The 21,600-nt window shown below is 40.3% G+C and overlaps 1 protein-coding gene across 2 annotated transcripts in view; it reads left to right on the forward strand.

Annotated features, from left to right (window-relative positions):
* The first annotated feature begins 437 nt into the window (after positions 1-437).
* The window catches only part of SNAP25 (synaptosome associated protein 25), an 87,877-nt gene continuing 66,714 nt past the window's right edge, over positions 438-21,600 (forward strand). Inside the window, exon 1 of one of the 2 annotated variants that reach the window (XM_075863074.1) lies at positions 438-560. The gene's annotated coding sequence lies outside the window, so the exon portion shown is untranslated. The remainder of the gene's footprint in view (positions 561-21,600) is intronic. The other variant, XM_075863073.1, reaches the window with a different exon arrangement.

Consider the following 21,600-nt stretch of genomic DNA (forward strand, 5'->3'; position numbering starts at 1 on the left):
CACTGCTTTCTTCTATGAATGGATTTAGCCTTTAAACCCATCAAGCTCCAGAAATCACTAGAAAAGCTTCTGTAAATGAGCTGCCCACGTAGTTCCCCTTATAAGGAGTAAACACCAGAGAGGGATATCCCTTTGGACCACCCCTTTGGCGAAAATAAATCAGTGCTGCATTAACTCAATGTAATTCCCTGTAGCAGATTCCAAAAACCCCCATCACATCCCATCACCCAGCACTGGAAACCTACATTGTGTGCACCCAGTTATACAGAGCAGATAGTAATAAAGTACACATAGATGCAAAATGCGATGTATTGCAGCACTGTAGAGCAGACGATGACTCAACCCCCCCCCCCCCTGTTCCCTCCCCATATCCTCCTCCCCATGATAGATGTCTATTAAAAGCTGCTGACGTCAAGAGTGACGGCCATCTTTGATAAGGGCAGAGCTCTTTCCATTGAAGAAGAAGACTCGAGGAGGTCAGGAACGGTGGTTCTTGCCTCCCTGCAGCTCTAAGGTTATACATAGTCCTGCACCCTCCATCAGCCGGATCTGACTGCAAGGTAAGGGACTGCTCACCCTGCATGGATATATTGGGCTGTATTGAACATTTGCATCCCTTGCCTTTAAGGAGAAGGAGTCTTGGTGCAGCCAACAAATCTCTTGCTGCTGGATCATCCAGAGGATAGTGATCGCTCTTTTAAGCCCGACTGGTTAAGTGTAGTCGTGATATTGGGATGCGATCGGCGGGGTCTGTGCTGCAGGAGAGGCGCCGTCGTGATTGATGATGAGCTGGGAGCTGTCTGGAGACTGTGGGCGGATTCAGCACCACTGCACGGCGGACAGCTCCACTGCAGAGCTCTCCTGCTGCTCTATACTGCCCATTGTATATGGAGCAGAGCTGAATGTGTCATTTGTCAATTGATATGCATTAGGTTACCTGCATAGGTAACTATTAGTAATATCCCACTATCTACAGATATATGTGTATGGTTATAGGTTTCTGCACGTCCAGACAGTTTCTGCGTAGTTGCGTCAAAAAGCTGCTTCTGGAGCTGACGGATTTACGTGCTGGGTCATTAGTAATTACTGCTGGTTTTGTTACCCACTAGTGAGAAAGCAAGGGGGAGGGGATCTGCATTACAGCTGAAGTGGGGAGGGGGCGGCAGGACAAGCACCACTACAGGGGGCGATGGCTGAGATGCAAGACTGCTGCTTGCCATGTGAATGGCAGTGAGAGCTGTCTGCCCTCCTGGTTATGTTATGTAGTGTATATGCACACACTGTCAAATCTCAGTCAATGCCACTCCTTATATTAAGAAAGGATTTTACTAGGGTAAGATTGGGCATTGCAATGAAATAAAGATGAGGGGCAATGGTTAGACCAGTAGAGAGTTATTGTGGCTACGTGCTAACTGGCAGATTACTGACTGCTTTGGAAAACAAACATTAACCTGCGGAGTAAACAGAGCTCTGTAATTACATGGAGCAGAAAAAACAATAATCCTGACTGTGGGATTTTCTGGGAAGTCTAGGAGGACCCCACCCCATCATTGCGCCTGTGGAATAAGCTGAGATGTAAAAAGGGTAGATCAGTATTTTTAGGGGAACCCAATGCAGGAACAGTTTAATATCCATTATACAACCATAGTGATATATGAATAGATTGGAACATGATGATAGGATTCAGAATAAGTATAGGTTGCTATCTCCGTATTTAGATGGATTGTACAAGTGTATGTAATAGGCTATAGGTACATGAAAGAAGTAGAATATTTAGCATGTTCAATATATGGCTTGCAATTCATTTGATTGTATGTAGATCATTATGACGCCCAATAGAGAAAATCCTTTAGATGTCCTAGTACATGATGTAGGTGCCCAACATTGTAAAGTTAAAATATATGGTAGCCGTATTTTGACCGAAAGCTATATAAACCAATAAGGTGATGATATGTCATGTATTTTCAATGATCCGTATTGTAAGGGTTGATTAGAACTGGACTGAATGTAAATGGTTGATCCAGCATTGTATCATGTTTTATTATATGGTGTCATATTAAGTTATGATGGGAATGTAGTACAAGGCATGATCAGACACCTGGTAGTTATATACGTGACAGGGAAAGGGAAGAGTATTGCTTATTAGAATGGAGAACACGTTGAAGAGTTCCTCTAATGCATCATATGGTGCAACACTGCAGATGTGCGAAATGTTAAAGTGCACAGCACACAATAATGAAATAAGATGGAAATGAAAATCAGAGATCATCTATTTTGTCTTCTTGTCGAGATCAATAGGTCAGCACCGCACATGAAATGACTCCAACTGGGATACTCAATGAATTAACATTGCTCAATGTCAGGGAATATTAAGCACTTCCAGATCAGATAACGCTAGCAATACACGTGTGTATATGTATGTATTTATGTATGTGTGTGTGTGTATGTGTGTATATGTATGGATTTATGTGTGTGTATACGTATGTATTTATGTGTGTGTATATGTATGTATTTATGTGTGTGTATACGTATGTATTTATGTGTGTATATGTATGTATTTATGTGTGTGTATATGTATGTATTTATGTGTGTGTGTACGTACGTACGTACGTACGTACGTACGTACGTACGTACATACGTGGGTGTGTGTATGTGTGTGTATATGTATGTATTTATGTGTGTGTGTACGTACGTGTATGTGTGTATATGTATGTATTTATATGTGTGGGTGTGTATATGTATGTACTTATGTGTTTCTCTGTGTGTGTGTGTGTGTGTGTGTGTGTATGTGTGTATATGTATGGATTTATGTGTGTGTATACGTATGTATTTATGTGTGTGTATATGTATGTATTTATGTGTGTGTATATGTATGTATTTGTGTGTGTGTGTGTGTGTGTGTGTGTACGTACGTACGTACGTACGTACGTACGTACGTACGTACATACGTGGGTGTGTGTATGTGTGTGTATATGTATGTATTTATGTGTGTGTGTACGTACGTGTATGTGTGTATATGTATGGATTTATATGTGTGGGTGTGTATATGTATGTACTTATGTGTTTCTCTGTGTGTGTGTGTGTGTGTGTGTGTGTATATGTATGTATGTGTATTTTTTAGTGTACGTGTGTGTGTGTGTGTGTGTGTGTATGTGTGTGTGTAGTTTTTATAGACGAGACTTGGGTGTTAACCATTTATTGCTTGGGTCAGATTTAGATGCATTAGCAAAATGTAATTAGAGAAAAAAAAATTGTGTAGTCATCGTGCACGCAGTATTTATTAAATGAGGTCAGATATATTTCCATAGTCAGCAAATCAATATACCCTCAATCACGTTAGGCATTTTATCATTGTAGATCTATTACTTTCGTGTAACTGAAGCTAAGAGCTGTATAGTATCAGTGTCATTTAAGAAAAGCAGATACAGTCATTATTGCTGATATACGTACAGCTCTCTATAATGTTAAATAGCAACATCGCACATATTAAATAGCAAGGAGGAAGGTCAGGAAACAGCTGAAAATGGATGATTGAAAGTCATGAAAGGAAAAGGTGATCGTGTAACTCATCTATCTTATGTGTAGAAGCCACAAAGTCTCCCACTACATAAAACACGCACATATATGCACCAATAGCAAATGCTGACTCACAGCTCTGATCTGTCACTATATAAATAGCTGGTGCGAGAAATGATAGGAGATGTAGTTCTTTAAGACATAGTCCTATACGCCTGAAACCTTATCGGTGGTGAATGAAAGGGTTAAGTATTAGTTTATACAAAAGAAAATGTATTTGTGTATTATCAATGTATAATAAGAAAACACATATATAAAATGTCTACAAAAATGTCTTAAATGCCCTAAACTGCTGTGTTGAGCCACATACACCTTTAACTACCTCCATTGCTTACCCCTGTGCTGCTGTAAACAGTGGACATCAGGGGACTTTTAAATGTAGAACAGGGGGAAGCAATGGGTGTACGTATATTACTTGTGTTGCAACACAGCAGTTTAGGGCATTTTAGAAATTTTAGTAGGAAGTGACCAACCACTTTCATTATATTAAGCCTGTATTACTGTAGCTTTTGCTGTTATGTCACAGGCCATATCCGGTTTCCCTTTGCTTTTTATGAACTATGATTGACATAAAGCAGGAATGGTTCTTTGTAAAGGAATAGCCTCTGTCCTCCTACTTGGCAGTGGGGTCTTTGGACCTCCCCAGGTACCAGGGCCCGGTTGCAGTTCTTCACACCCTATAGCTATAGACTAGTATGGCAAATACTGGGAGCTACTATCTATGGCAAGTCTCATCATATTTATGTGTAGAATTTGTTGCTGAAAGCAATTTAATTAAATCATCATAACCAGGGGACCATCATGGGTAATAACAAGACCCCATAGTAAAACTGTTATGCCCAGCACCTGGAAGCTAGAGGATTTAGAATGTATCCATTTTTAATAGCGACGCAATAGATCAAGTATAGCATAGTGGATATGGGATACAGGTTTTCTTCTCTCCCCTTGAGAATGTATACTATGACTATTGGACTTGGTTACTTAAAGTAGGTGTCTTTTAAAAACCACTCCTTTTTTTAAAGAAACCTAATCTAAAATTTCTCTAATACCCAGCGATCAGCTGTCATTGCCAGGGGAAGCCACTTCTGGCCACTGTCTCAGAAAGTATTACTACATGGTGGTCATTCTATAAAATCCACCCATGACGTGCCTAATAGAGCATAAGAACAGGGGTTGTGTTCACAAGACAACCCCTCTAACATATATACAATCAATGGCGGATCATAATAGGGGTGTTTTGGGCGGCCATGACCACAGGTCCTAGAACAGCAGCAAGACTCCACAGAGAAGACTGTGAGCTGCTAGGTAAGTATAAGTCTGTATTTAGGGGGTCTGGGATATGTATTAGTTTAAGGGGTCTGTATTTAGGGGGTCTATTCTGGGGTCTGTATTTAGGTGGTCTGTAATTAGGGGGTCTGGTCTGGGGTCTGTATTAGTGTAAGGGGTCTGGGGTCTGTATTTAGGGGGTCTGGGGGTCTGTATTTAGGTGGTCAGGTCTGGGGTCTGTATTTAGGGAGTCTGGTCTGGGGTCTGTATTTAGGGAGTCTGGTCTGGGGTCTGTATTTAGGGAGTCTGGTCTGGGGGTCTGTATTACTTTAGGGAGTCAGGTCTGGGGTCTGTATTAGTTTAGGGGTCTGTATTTAGAGCGTCTATATTTAGGGGTCTGTATTTAGGGGGTCTTGGGTCTGTATTATTTTAGGGGTTCTGGTCTGGGGTCTGTTTTTAGGGGTCTGGTCTTCGGTCTGTATTTAGGGGGTATTGTCAAGTATTTATTTAGGGTGCTTGTTCTGGGGTCTGTATTTCTTTAGAGGGGTCTGATCTGGGGACTGCAGTAGTTTAGACGATCTAGGGTCTGTATGTATTCTAGGGTCTTGTCTAGGGTTCGAATTTATTGGTGTGAGTAAAAGGGGTTGTCCGGGCACGGATCGTTTTTCATACTGATAACCTATCCACAGAATAGGTCACCAGTATATAATCGGTGGGGGTCTGACACCCAGATCCCACACCGATCAGCTACTTCGGCTGCCTCCGGGCACCAGATGTCTGTGCCGGAAGCAGATGGCTCCGGTCACAGTATAGCAGCCGTGCATCAGTACTGCAGCTCTGCTTCTTTTCAAGTGAATAGAAGCAGAGTTGAAGTTCTGCAGCACGGCCGCTATCCAGTGTACAGAGCCATCTGCTTCCGGCACTACGGGCACTGAACACTACACAACATCTGGTGCCACAACAGTCACAACAGCTGATGAGTGCGGGGTTCGGATGTCGGACACTCATCGATAATATACTGATAAACTATCCTGTGGATAGGTCACCAGTTTGAATAACTGGTCCGTGCCCGAACAACCCCTTTATGGACCTGGGCCTTGGTGTCTGAATTTTTGTGCTTCTATAGAGGCTGGAAATGGCTGCAGAAGCGAGGAGCAAAGATTTCTCATCAGGAAACTGTGCAGTCATTAGGAGAAGTTGTCATAGCTGTCTGTGTCAGATGGAGAAGAAAAGAAAAGAGAACGACCCCCATCAGAGAACACATCACTTGTGAGTCACTGGATTTACAGAGGATTTGTCCCCTCTCCTGACATTTCTGTTATAGGAAATCCTTGTATTCCACATGAAGTCTTTGTGTAGTCCAGGACTAATAGACAAATGTGTGTTACCATTCCCATTGTCAAGAGGATGTGTCCCTACACAGTAAGATACTGTCAGCGATGGTTGGAGACTGTCAGTATGTAGGGACACAGCCCTTTGACAAGGGGAATCTTAACACCCATTTGTTAATGCTTGCACAGAAAAGTGGTGTTTACTATAGACACGGCAGAGTGACGGTGGGTAAGGGGGGGCCCAAGTTTGGAGAACTGCCCAGGGCCTATGGTCTACTTAATCCGCCACTGTATACAATAGGTTTCCTCTTTCCCACCTTCTACTATCTCTGTTCCCCATGTCTCATGGTGTCCTGCATAGAGTACCTTTTTCTTCTCTGTCTCCTTCTCCTTGCTTCTCCTCTGATACTCCTTTAATAGCAAAAATGGGCCCCAAGTAACAACTATTGAAAATACAATGATATCCCCGTTTCTGGTAAAGTAGTATCAATCATGTTTGACAAAATCATAGAGGGATTCTAATGAATACAACGGAGGGCTGAGGCAGCCATTTTATTGCTAGAACTAATACGTGCACCAATGCAATCATAAAGTGCGTTCTCTTTCTGTAATGTCACGTCTTACATATGTGTTTGCTTACAACTTTGTTCTACATTTTTAACATCTAATAGTCATATATAAAATAATCTTTAAAGATCCTTTTTTTATACAGCTGCATATACATTGTAAACTTTCAGGTAGACATTGAATATCTCGAGCACTATGTTAGTTGAGGGAATCTAATTCTTTATAACTGAAACCTACCGTACTTGAGAACTGTCGTATATTACATCATTTACAGCTACATTAGGAGCTTAGCAGATTACATCAGTATGACCACTTATAAGAATAAAAGAACCCAAAAATAGCTTGCAAGACCCAAAGGCTCTTCTTGAGTTCTTGGTTTGTCTGAAAAGGTGCATAAACTCTTCCGCATGACTGGATATATGCTACTTTTATACGTCATCATTTTGTTGACGTACTACCATGCAGTAGTACCTGAGTATTGTGTATTGAAAGCAACATGAATCCTGATGTAAAAGCAAGGCAACCTAATAAAAGTAGCCAGTCTAAAAAGACAAAAATATGTTTTTTTTAGTATAGAGAGACAATGTAACATCCATAATTGTTTTATTAATGAAATATTAAGAGTTGCTTAAACATTGACGTGGATTTAGAATTAACATCATTTTTTACTCTAGGGCTTTTGTTAACTGAATTGTCCGGACTTCTTCCAGTTGCACATGACCAATGTGCCACAGCCATTTTTAATGGCATACGACTGGTACCCGTTAGTCTTCACTGACCCATTCACTTTAGCGGGTGAATCGGAACCGTGAAAACTGACCCGATTTTCTGATCCATGGAAAGATAGGACATGTCCTATCTGTCCACGGATGACTGACGGGACTCAGCCGGCGCGTACTGTCGTGCGAGACAATAAATCTAAAGTCTATCTACTCTTCGTATCTCTAGTTTTTTGTTCCAAGGCAGCCATTTTAGACTAGATAGAGACTGGCTATAGTGTTTACACCGAGAAATGTCTGCCCCACGATTACCTCCCATATATTCAGTTCCATGAAACTTCATATACCTTTGAATTGTATTAGTAGCTCTTTTTATTAGCTGTTGTCTTTATGTTTTGTCGTTGCTTTAGTCTTGTTGAGATTAGATGTGACATTAAATACTGGTAGCCAAATTGATCATTGGAATAGCAATGGCAGTAAAACATACGTCAGCTAAAGCATATAACACATTCTCATTTAAATTTAAGAGTCAAGACAGCTGTAAAGAAACACTATATGGACAAAAGTATTGGGACATGCCTCGTAATCATTGAATATAGGGGTTTCATTCAATCCCATTGCCATAGTTGTATACAATTTAAGCACTTATCCATGCAGTCTGCCTTTACAAACATTTGTTAAATAATGGGTCGTTCTTAAGAGCTCACTGAATTCGAGCATAGTACTGTAATAGGATGTCACCGTTGTAACAAGTCAGTTTCGTGAAATTTTTTCCCTCCTAGTTATTCCATGATCAACCATGAGTGTCATTATTGCAAAGTGGAAGCGTTCAGGAACCACAGCAACTCAGCCACAAAGTGCCAGACCATGTAAAGTAAGAGAGCGGGGTCGTTAAGTTCTGAACAAAAGTCGCCAATGCTCTGCTGACTCAATAACTGCATAGTTCTAAACCTCCTCTGGCATTAACATCTGCACAAAAACTGTGCACCTGGAGCTTCATGGCATGAGTTTCCATGGTCGAGCAGCTGCATGCAAGCCTTACATCACCAAGCACAATGCCAAGCGTCGGATGGAGTGGTGTAAAGCCACCGCCACTGGACTCTGGAGCAGTGGAAACGTGTTCTGCGGAGTAATGAATCATGCTTCTCTATCTGGCGGTCTGATGGATAATTCTGGGTTTGGCGAATGCCATGAGGAGGGATAATGCCATTGGGTTGTGTTTCAGGGGTTGGTCTAAGACCCTTACTTCCACTGAATGGAAATCCTAATGATTTAGCATACCAAGACATTTTGAACAATTGTAGCTTCTGAGAGCCTGTTCACATCACCGTTCGCTTTCCGTTCCGGGGTTCCGTCTGAGGTTTCCGTCGGGTGAACCCCGCAACGGAAAGTGAAAGCACAGCTTCCGTTTCAGTCACCATTGATATCAATGGTGACAGAAACATCGCTAATGGTTTCCGTTCGTCACCATTCCGGCAGGTTTCCGGTTTTCCGACAGAATCAATAGCGCAGTCGACTCCGCTATTGCTGTGGTTTCACTTCCAATTTCCGTTGCGGGGTTCACCCGACGGAAGCCTCAGACGGAACCCCGGAGCGGAAAGTGAACGGTGATGTGAACAGGCCCTAACTTTGTTGGAACAGTTTGGGGAAGGCCATTTTCTGTTCCAGCATGACTGTGCTCCAGTGCACAAAGCAAGGTCCATAAAAACATGGTTGGATGAGTTTGGTGTAGAAGTACTTGACTGGCCCACACACAGTCCAGACCCCAACCCCGTAGAACATCTTCAGGGTGAACTAGAACGGAGATAGCGAGCCAGATCCTCTCATCCAACATCAGTGTCTGACCCCACAAATGATCTTCTGGATGAATGGGCAAATATTCCCACAGACACACTCCAAAATCTTGTAAAAAGCCTTCCCAGAAGAGTGGAAGCTGTTTTAGCTGTGAAGGGAACCAACTACATATCAATACCTATGGATTAAGAATAGGATGTCATAAAGCTCCTGTAGGTATAATGTGTAGGTGTTTCAATACTTTCGTCCATATAGTGTATATACCAGAGTTATTTCATGGCGAACTGGAACCCATGCAAAGCAATGCAAAGGACCTTCCCCCACCAATAGTAGTGGTATACATACATAATGCCCTACTTCCCAATTACACATTATATTTTTCCAATGAGGATAGTAAAGATCCAGTCACAATACTTGCTGGTGTTGGTTCTTATAGTATAACAAGAAACCATTCTACCAAGACCGTTTGGAATAGAACAGCACACACTGAGGTTCTCAAATTTTCCTTGGAGTCCTTAATATTGCGCAGATAATCTTATTAATGTCACGACAGCAATTTCCACAGATGTGCACTAAATCCACCAGAGCAGTGATTTAGAGTCTACCCAAACTAGAGACATGTATAATTTCTGAGCATTTCAACTTAAATTAATACAAAGATCACCCGGTAATTGTTTCAGCCATTTCTATGAAAACTGTTTGATAACCAGTACAGTAGACATTGCATATCCTACAAGGGTTGTTAGGGTATGTTCACACGAGGTCATTACGTCCGTAATTGACGGATGTATTTCGGCCGCAGGTACTGGACCGAACACAGTGCAGGGAGCTGGGCTCCTAGCATCATAGTTATGTACGATGCTAGGAGTCCCTGCCTCGCTGCCGGACAACTGTCCCGTACTGAAAACATGATTACAGTACGGGACAGTTGTCCGGCAGCGAGGCAGGGACTCCTAGCGTCGTACATAACTATGATGCTAGGAGCCCGGCTCCCTGCACTGTGTTCGGTCCGGTACTTGCGGCCGAAATACGTCCGTCAATTACGGACGTAATGACCTCGTGTAAACATACCCTTACTAGGCTTTACTTCACTACTTGAATTGTACCACTCTTGCTCCTGCACACTGCAGATGTTTTTGTCACCTGGGAGTCTCAAGGCCTGGATGTCATCCCGTATGAAAGGCATAATGGTGGCCATATTGGTTGTCTCCTTTGTAATACAGAAAAATATGAATTGTTCCTATGAAGCCACTGAATGGAATTTTTGGCAACTTGACAGAAGAGGATTGTTCAAGGAGTTACTCTTTTTTTACGTTCAACTATTGAAAAAAATATATATATATTATTTGGGATCCAAGTCCGTTAAAATGGAAATTTCTATACAGTGCTGTAAATGTAAAACTAGCAATAGTTTGCTGTGTCAATCCTCGTAAATAGAGATGAGCAAATAGATCAAATTTGATCGGATTTTCTCTTAAAAGTTTCAGATTTAGCGAATTACAAATCTTTTGGGGTTTGTGACGCAGGAATCACTGCAAAATGGCAACTTGGCGGAAAATGCCACCCGCTTTTTTACAGATAAGAATAAGGATCACATGACCTTGGGTGGGCTTCCCCATAATGCTTGGCAGGCAGTCTTCCCAAAATGCACTGCGGTTTTCCTTTGCTCTACCCATATATGCTGCTGTCACTTAGACATTACATGCTGGCCTAAGAGCTTAAAGAGCTGGAAAGGTGTTGGGTTCAGTCCTAGAAGACATCACAGAGTCAGACATGAGTTTTGAGAGCAATTGGGGCACTTTTGATTTGCAACGACTTTATTCGGAACAAATGAGATCAGGCAATCGATTTGAACTAATTGGACCTGAACAAATTTTGGGAAATTTGCTCATCTCTACTCATAAATGAAGATAATGGTCTGGATACATTGTATTACTTCATTAAAGATGTTGATTGAAATGGATGATGAACTTTTCATTAACAGGGAAGTATAGGGCAGTATGTTAATATTTGTGCAATATTGTTGCTATAAAATAATCTGTCTTAGCTTTAGGGTCAATGCACACGATGCGTATAACGTGCGGCAAATCTGCAGCGTAATACAATACCAGCATAGTCAGTGAGATTCCAGGAAATCTCATGTACACGCTGCGGTATTTTTCTGTATGTAAATTGACCCGAATTTAAAATCCACAGCATGTCAATTTATCTTGCGTTTCCGCTTGCGAATTGTATATGGCTAGTGCTGAGGAAAATTGCCCCAAAATCCGCAGCATGAAAACGGGTTGAAAAACGCATCAAAACGTAAAAACCGCACCAAAAAACACATTGAAAAACGCACAATTAGGTGCCGTTTTTACCTGCGAATTTCCTGCGTCTTGCTGCGTGAGCATGTAGCCTAAATGTGAACTAGGCTTAGAATTAGAATGTAACTGTCATAGTCAAGACAAAAATATAATGACAAACAATATTCACAATACTTTCCTTTTTCATTGTGAATTCACTCTATGCAAATAATACTAAAGAACATCATTTAAAGGGGTATTATTATGGTCTCTGTGAGCCAGAGCAGGGAGCCGCTATCAAGCAGCCGCCCTCACTTTTTTGGATGGCCATTAATTTTAATGGCCGCCATGTAATACTACATTTCCCTAAAATCAGCTGTTTGCCATGACTCCTATATGAAAGGGAGTGTCTATGATGAGTCAACTCCTATAAGGGAGAAGAATTAGAGAGTCTTTAATAACCAGTTTCACCAAATTAGAGAAAGTGACCCAAATCTGAGAATTTTATAAATTGTTTTCAAACAGAGAGACAAAAAAGATTTAAGGCACATATCAGTGGGACAGTGGAGATAGATGTAGGGCAAATACTATTGGGAGGACAGAGATAGATATAGGAACATATTATTTGGGATGTAAGAAATCACTATAAAGAAAATATCAGGTGGAAGTGGAAGACAGAAATATTCTATAGGGGGTGGGAGGCATATAGAAGGCACATACCAGTGGAGACATATATAAAGAAAATATCTTCAAATAGGACATGTAACATTAGGAGTAGGTAACCACAAGTAACCATGGGGCCCCATAGCAAAACTTTGAATAGGGCCGCACTCTATCATCATCTGCACCAGCAGCAAATACATTAAGGAAATGAAAAAGTTACAATTATTATGCGTTTTAATCCATCTCCCAAGTGTGCCCACTTGGATGATGGATTGAAAAGACAAATTAAAATCTCTCTACCTCCTTCATCCACAACAACTCTTAGGTATCCCTCACTACTGGGGCTTCTCTAACAGTGGGGATAGAACCTTCAGCGACCAGGCCCTATAGAGACCCCTATGCCTTCTACCCTGATAGTTACACCATTGAATAGGAGAAAGGAGGGAGATATAATGAATATTCCATTGGGAGGATAGATGTAAGGAACATAGCAAAGCAAAGGACCAGACATGAGTAAGGCATAATCCATTGGGACAACATGGACTGATGTAAATCACGTAGCGGAGAGGAGGAGTAGACACGGCACAACAGTCACAACAATGGGAGGAAGAAGAAGAGATGTAAGACACATGTCAGTGGGAAGGAAGGGAATGATGCATGTCAGATATAACACAGTAGTGGCAGTGAGCAGATGGGATATAAGACACATAGTAGAAGTGAAGATAGGAAGTGCCATACTCTATATGTACTATCGCGACATGCAGTGAACATATACTGCATTGGGCTTGAGAACCCGTCAACCCAACTAGATCCAATAGTTGACGACTACATCTATAGTAGAGGACCCATACGCCTGCCGAAATGGCGCAAACCACATGTCCAACCTGAAGTGGAAGGAAGCAGATTTATCCTTCAAGGTCAATTTATTGACTAGAAGATCATTTGGGAACACGTCTAGTATAGAATTCATCAAATATTTTTAGCGATAGTATGTGGTAGACCTTCCTGTATTGTAAATGCCTTATGAACTTAAGAGTATAATTACTCATAACTAATGAATTCTGATTATTTCTGGGGGCGTATCTGCTTGGCTGTTATTTCCATGCATCATGCTGCCTACTAATCTCATTTATATCAGTCTCTTTAATATGGAGATGTCATGGCAGACCTAATGGTTCTAATGTACAGTGGTTGCTCATGCGTCATACTCTGACTTACAGGATGGTATGTAAGTAAGCATTTTATTCCTCAAAATGACTCTTGTAATAGATTTTCATTAAGCATATATTTATATCGTGATATACGTAGATCCTGTATACATTGTGCCAACAAGACAATGCAGAAAATCTGGTTTGAAATTGCAACGTCTAATGGAGTCATATACATTTGCTATACAAAGCACACAGTTACGTTTTTAATACACTGTTGTCTAATTGCTCTGCGTATTCTCCTGGTACTACTATACTATTTTTGTACTTTTTGACTTCATTACATTTTAAGCAAAAATGCAGAGCTTAGAAAAGCACACATTGTGTGGAGGTTTGCCTGAGGGAAATTGCTTGCAGTTACTGCTGAGATAGCACTTTACATTGTCCATCTTATTAGGAAACTTACATTTGTGGTTTAGGTAATGCGTCATATTTAATGTCATAATATCAGCCATAGACAATTAAGTCCAAAAAAAGGTTCATATTCTGGTACTTGCTCTAATGCATATATTAACATAAGAGATATTGTCATTTTTCCTTTCTGAAGGTTAATTTATAAGAGGACGTGTCCCCTCTCTTGACGCGTCCCCATAAAATAAAAATTTTGGAGCACGAAATCTCGTTTACCTCCGTAATCTCGCGAGATTACGCGTGGCTTGCTGGAATCTCACAGAAAAGATTCAGAAGTGTCAGGATTCTGAGTACACATGACGTCCAGGCTGGATTTCATGTGTATTCATTATCAGGACACTTGATTAACGTTAATCTCTGTGTATGTGGCTGCACATCGCTGCTGTGTAAATGAATGGAGAGGAGTGTATGATGCTGACTGGTCACTGATTGGTCAGCGTTATACACGTAAACACGCCCAGTTAAAAACACAATACACGCCCAGTTGGACATAACGAAAAAAAAAACGCCCAGTTGTCCATTTCAAAGCTCATTTGCATACATATAAAATAGCTCATAACTTGGCCAAAAATGAACGTTTTAAAAAAAAACAAAACGTTACTGTTATCTACATTGCAGCGCCGATCACACGCAATAGGAGATAGGGGTTTGAGAATCTGGTGACAGAGCCTCTTTAACTTCTGATCATTTTATGCAACGTACTAGGTGCCAGGGTGGGGCTATGCCATTTTACATTTATGACTACATTATGTGTATACAGCAGGATCCGGGTGGTTGGTAGTTACCACTGCTCTGAGTATATGTTAAGGCTCAGAAAGTCACATTTAGAGTCAATCCAGCATGAACTACTTTAACTGGGCATTATATGAAGAGGACTATGGAAAATGCTCATATCATATAATAAGAGTTAGAAATACAATTTCATAGAAAATGCTGGTATTTATATATAAAATGCCTTTATGTAATTTATGTCTATTCATATTATACTGCTTGCAGATTTATGATGTCTAAAACTTGTAGAGAGAAAAAAACGAAGCAATATTTAACGATAATGAAATGCAAATCTCATGCAAATTGCTTGTCCAGAAAACTCTCCTAAAGTCTATTTATAGATTTAATAAAGACAGTAAGTAATGGAAATACGGGCAGGCCAGGAAGATATTTGGGAGATTAGACGTTAAACAATTTGTACATACCTACATGTTCTGTAAACAGTCTGTTCTGATATCATTGATTATATAACACCATTTAATATGTTGTCGCTATACAAGCAACAGGTAATAAATGAATAGATGACAGACGCACCTCCTTACCTGGGTTTTGGTTGCACCCCCATCTTCAACCCAAATATAACCTTGGGTCCCAGAGACCTCACTTAATGAGAGTCATGGGAACCTATGATTGAGACGACACAAAAGTTTCTATAACTTCTATTCATTTCAAAAGAATCATGTCTTTGTTAAAATCCATTCTTTGGCTTGTTCATTTCTAACTTCATATTATGACATGTCTGATTGAATTAAAAGGGTTCTAAGGGATTAAAAGCAAGGGTCCGATTTTTTTCCAGCAACAGCGCCCCATTTGTCCATGGGCTGTGTCTAGTATTACAGCTCAGTTCCATTCACTTGAATAAGGCTGAGCTGTAATACCAGACAAGGCCCATCGACAAGAGTGGCGCAGTTTCTGGAAAAACAGCAGACACTTTTATTTTAATCCCGGACAGCCCCTTTGACAATATGATTATGGCATTATTTCTCCTCATATATTATACTAAAACTATAAAAATTACAATTAGTTCCCAGAAAATAGAATCATTCATTTTTTATTGTCAACATAATTCATCTTGGATTGGATTTAGCTTTATTATATGCCCAAGAAATTAACTTCTACAATAAGCTTGGTAGTTTGAGCTATGCTGGAGTACATTATTATTATCATAGTAGCCAAAACGAAATCCAGTCTAAGCCTAGAGATGTCACTGCAGATCATGTGCATAGCGATCGGGAAATGTCTCCAAGGGGTGAAGAGTTTAAAGCTACATCTAATATAAGCCATGTTGTTCAGCATCCCCTGTACTTTCAAACTACAGTAAAAAATAAATTTTCTCTACTTGCCTCCAGTTATTGCATTACTGTCGCGTTTCCTTCGACTTTTTGGACTACAAGCACTAGCAAATGTGCTGCTAATTTTTACTTGGTAATTATACAGTTTGGTGTAAGTGATGGGAGGTTATTATATCACATATAACCTCTTGGTTTGACCTATAGTTGCAGCACTCCGAGTCACTTATCCATAAACTTTAAAAGCTATGGAAATCTTTGAAGACTTTTTTTTTTTACTAAAACAATTTATTATAGTGTTTAGTGCAACTTTGTAATTTCTTTTTATTCAAATTAATAATAATAATTTTTGAGATACAGCTTCTTTGTATCCTGGATACATAGAAACTGTATCTTGCGCTGAAACCCAAATCCGTCCGGTCAGCGGCCTGGCGCCTTTGGTGACAGCGGGTCCTGCATGTCTGTCTCTTTGAATCCAAAATTGTGTCCTGTTCTACAGGAAATGCCCCAAGACTACATAGAAATAACCCTTTTTATGCAAATCTTCATAAGCTTCATCTTTTGTGGTCTCTTTGGTGGGATAGTCCCTGGAAAACAGACAGTTGGGAGGTACGGAGTAATTGTTTTATCCACAGAGCAGGGCTATAGAAGCTGAGAGCGCTCTTGTATGAGCAGTGAGGAGAGTGGAGCCATTATGCACACATAAAGCTTCGTTCACATCTGCTTTGGGACTCTGTTCATGGGTTCTGTCTGCCCTTTTCGTCAGGGGAACCCATGAACGGAATCCAAACTGAAAAAACGGAAACCATAGGTTTCTGTTTGCATCACCATTGATTTCAATGGTGACGGATCCGGTGCAAATGGTTTCCGTTTGTCACCGTTGTTTAAGGGTCCTGTCATTCATTTTGACGGAATCAATATTATAGTCGACTACGCTATTAATTCCATCAAAATGACGGAACCCTTAAACAACGGTGACAAACGAAAACCATTTGCACCGGATCCGTCACCAAATCAATGGTGATGCAAACGGAAACCTATGGTTTCCGTTTGTTTCAGTTTGGGTTCTGTTCATGGGCTCCCCTGACGGAAAGCTCAGACAGAACCCATGAACAGAGTCACAACGCAGATGTCAACGAAGCCTTACCCCTTCAGATTTACAAATTGGAGGTACTAAGTGCAGTAACACAGCCGCAGCCCCGCTCTATAATGGCGGAGATCAGAGAAACCTCATCTCCACCGCTATTTCCCTGAATGCTGCGATCACAGAGGACTGCAGCATTCGGGAGAAAGTGAGAAGAGGGGATGCCCCTGGATCGCGTCACAGGGAATTCCTATGACGCGATCGAGGGCCACACCATATATGGGCAGACAGCCCCATGTCTATTGAAGGACCCCAGGGCTGTCTTACCATATTTCCTGTTAGAGCATACTTAGGTATGTCCTAACAACTACCTGTATACTATCTGTACACAGGCTAATGTACTGTAATATAGATATATGCCAGTACATTACAATCAGTATATAGATATATGCCAGTACATTACTATCAGTATATAGATATATGCCAGTACATTACTATCAGTATATAGATATATGCCTGTGTACTATCAATATATAGATATATGGCAGTACATTAAAGTTTAAAAATAAAGTAAAAACATAAAGTAATATTAAATTAAAAAATATACACATACGCCTTTTTTTTACAATAAACATTAAAATTAGTCTCAATACATAAAACATACATATTCGGCATTGGCGAGGCCGTAATAACCTGCACAACAATTTGTTTGCGTCATTTATGATGTGTACGCTGTAAAAAAAATAAAATAAGAACTTTTCACTTATTAATGTAAGGCACGAGGTGTGATGAATTTAACCTCCCTGTGCCTCACATTAATAGTAATTAACCCCATCATGTACCTTACACATTAACCCATTATGACTGAGAAACATGATGGGGTTAATTACTATTAATGTGAGGCAAAGGGAGGTTAAATTCATCATCACATCTCGCGCCTCACATCACAAAATGGAAGAACTTTTTTTTTTTTAAATTACTGTTGGCAAAGTATGGAATTGGTATCGAAATCACAATACTAAACGAAGTATCGGTATCGAAATCCAAATTCTGGTATCGTGACATCCCCATGTAGTAGTGTCACAGGTCAGATTTATTTATCCATTGTTACCACTATATACTAGTAACAATGGATAAATAAATCTGACCTGTGACACTACTACATGGGGATGTCACGATACCAGAATTTGGATTTCGATACCGATACTTCGTTTAGTATTGCGATTTCGATACCAATTTCGATACCAATTTCGATACTACTATACCATATACTAAGGGTCCATTTACACAGGAAAATAATCAGGCAAACAAGCGTTCATATGAGCGCTTGTTCCTGATCATTGCCTTGTGTAAACAGAGCAACGATCAGTCGATAAATGAGCAAACGCTAGTTCATCGGCTGATCGTATCCTTTATGCAGCAAGAAATATAATTGTTGTCAACATCACATCTCCCTGTGTAAACAGCGAGACCTGCTGTCGACATGATAGAAATGTATGGGGATGAGCGATGGTAGTAACGATCGCTCGTTCCCATACATTACTGATCACTACCCCTTTGGAAAGGAGCAAACGAGCGCCAATCAGCGAGCTGGCTTGTTGGTCGGTGCTCATTTTCGATATGGGCCATGTAAGAGGACCTTTAAATAATATACTGCAGGAAATAAGGGGACAGCATACAGTCAAAAGGATTTGCATATTCCGAAGATGTATAGAACATGTGATTAATGCTATTTTTATCAACTGTGGTCTAGAAATGACTAATGCACAGCTTGATAAAATACTTGCACATTGTCCCTTTCATCCCCAGTGAGATAGCTTTTAGTCAGCAGATAATGATAAGATTAAGGATGTGACATTGGTCCACATACATAATAAAAATTAAACCTTCTATTATATTTAGGTGGACACAACTAAACAAACATTCTTGCAATATCTGATACTAAATTAACAGATTAAGATATTGCAAGGATTTTTGTTCACAGATAATATAAAGGATCAGAGATTATGTAATAACATAAGACCCTAAAATATCATATTCCTGTAACCAATAGCTTGATATGAAAGAGAATCAATATACCATCATACATCATCACTATAACCCTCCGGTGTCCATAGTCTTTTTTGTCACACCTAAAACTGGTAGTGTCTCCAGTGTGTGGACATGCATTCAGGAGATGTATTCATATTTGGGTGATGAGGACAAGGCAGGACTAAGTGGAGGACACACTTAAAGGGGTTGTCCAATCTCAATAAATTGATGGCCTATCCTGAGGATAGGCCATTAATATCTGATTGGGGTCCGACTCCCGACACCCCAGCTGATCAGCTGTTTTGAAGGGGCCGCAGCGCTCGTTCAAGAGCTGTTTCTCCTTCATTCCTGTCACTGCAAACACTGTGAATCGCCAACACACTTGTATCAGTGGTTCACAGTCACTTCGATGTAAGAAGGCCATAATATTGTGAACCGCCACCACACGCTTATCGGCGGGGGATGCCAGGAGTCGAACCTCAACCGTTTATATATTGATGGCCTATCCTTAAAGAAAGGCCATTATTTTTTTAAGACTGGACAACCCCTTTTTAGACATATAATGGACATCTCAATGTCATTCATGTATTGCTCAAAGAAAAGCAGGGTCAGCTGGCTCAAAGGAGTACTGGAGGATCTTCCAGTGGGCTCAGACTCTGACACAATAATGTGTCCCAAAGGCCCATTTGGAGGTGATTTTGGAGCTAATCATTTACCACTAGAGTTTATTTCTTATGAGTTGATTTACAAATGGACCTTCTTGATGTTAAAGAGGCTCTGTCACCAGATTTTCAAACCCCTATCTCCTATTGCAGCTGATCGGCGCTGCAATGTAGATAACAGTAACGTTTTTCTTTTTCAAAAACGAGCATTTTTGGCCAAGTTATGAGAATTTTTATATTTATGCAAATGAGCCTTTCTTATGGACAACTGGGCATTTTTAATCTTATTTCCAACTGGGCGTGTATTGTGTTCGTTACATCTGGGTGTGTTTACTTGTTTTTCTAGCTGGGCGTTGTGAATGGAAGTGTATGATGCTGACGAATCAGCATCATCCACTTCTCTTCGTTACCACCCAGCTTCTGGCAGTGCACAGACACACAGCGTGTTCTCGAGAGATCACGCTGTGACGTCACTCACTTCCTCCCACAGGAACGTCGTGTCGGACGAGCGAGCACACGCTGTGTGTCTGAACTGCCAGAAGCTGGGTGGTAACGAAGAGAAGTGGATGATGCTGATTCGTCAGCATCATCCACTTCCATTCACAACGCCCAGCTAGTAAAACAAGCAAACACACCCAGATGTTACAAACACAATACACACCCACTTGGAAATAAGATTAAAAACGCCCAGTTGTCCATAAGAAAGGCTCATTTGCATAAATATAAAAATGCTCATAACTTGACCAAAAATGCTCGTTTTTGAAAAAGAAAAACGTTACTGTTATCTACATTGCAGTGCCGATCAGCTGCAATAGGATATAGGGATTTGAAAATCTGGTGACAGAGCCTCTTTAAGTGCTGTGTGTGCAATGATAACTAAAAAGAGTATGATGAAATTACAAGTGGGCGAGCACATGTTCTGTATAGATAGATGATGGGCCCTCAAAATCCCCTCTGGCAGGCCCAAGGAACCCCAGTTGGACACTGGTGGCAAGAGTATTCTTATGGTCTAATATTACTTGTATCTGTACGATACTGTGATTAATATGATTATCTATTATTCTATTTTTACAGATATAAACCATAAAAATTTGGGATTGATGCTTTTCTATTGCTGTAATGTTCATAATTTACAGCCCAGCTATTTCATACTGCATTATAAATACACAGTAGTAGTAATACCTCTGTGGTGCTGTGTGGGTTTATACCTCACATCGCCATTTTATATTCATTTTAATTTGGCTATTCAGAAATCTCATTCTATGGGCATAAGTCATTTCAATAGCCATAATTCCAATTCAAATTCCCTTTTGTTTAGATTGAACTTCAGTGAACACATCATGTACAGATTAACATTTAACATTTTGGTTGCTAATAAAACATTGCAGATGTCTCTGCGGCGTACCAATTGAAAATACTGTTTTGCCCACATCTTGTACATTGTTAAGAAAAATTAAAGAATTTCGAAATATCTCAAGAACTACACATGATGAATGTAAAGAAAGACAGAAGTATAAAATCTCCATCAGAATTTAATGACTGCGTGACAGAATTCACAGAGAATACTGATTATTGTTCTACAGATTCATGTCAATGAAGTAGATGATTAATGACCCTCTTAGTCCATTCATTATCATTCTGTTTTCTATTTTCAGTATCTTTTATTCCAACAGATTATATGCCTGTCAGTATCTTGTAAGCAGTTCCCATTATATTTTGTTAAAGAGGACATTTAGTCAATACTTGCCAGTAATATAACAATTCTGGTGTATGTTTTGCCGTTCCTCTATTATTCCTCCTAGAAGTTTATGAATAAATTGATATATTGACTACTGGGAGTTACCATTTGGGGGGGGGGGGGGTGTCCTTATACAGTCTGACACTGTCCAATCAGTACTGACAGAGTAAAGGGGGTTTTACACTGGACAATTATTGGGCAAACG

The sequence above is a fragment of the Rhinoderma darwinii genome, chromosome 4, assembly GCF_050947455.1.
Source record: "Rhinoderma darwinii isolate aRhiDar2 chromosome 4, aRhiDar2.hap1, whole genome shotgun sequence".
NCBI classification, from domain to species: domain Eukaryota; kingdom Metazoa; phylum Chordata; class Amphibia; order Anura; family Rhinodermatidae; genus Rhinoderma; species Rhinoderma darwinii.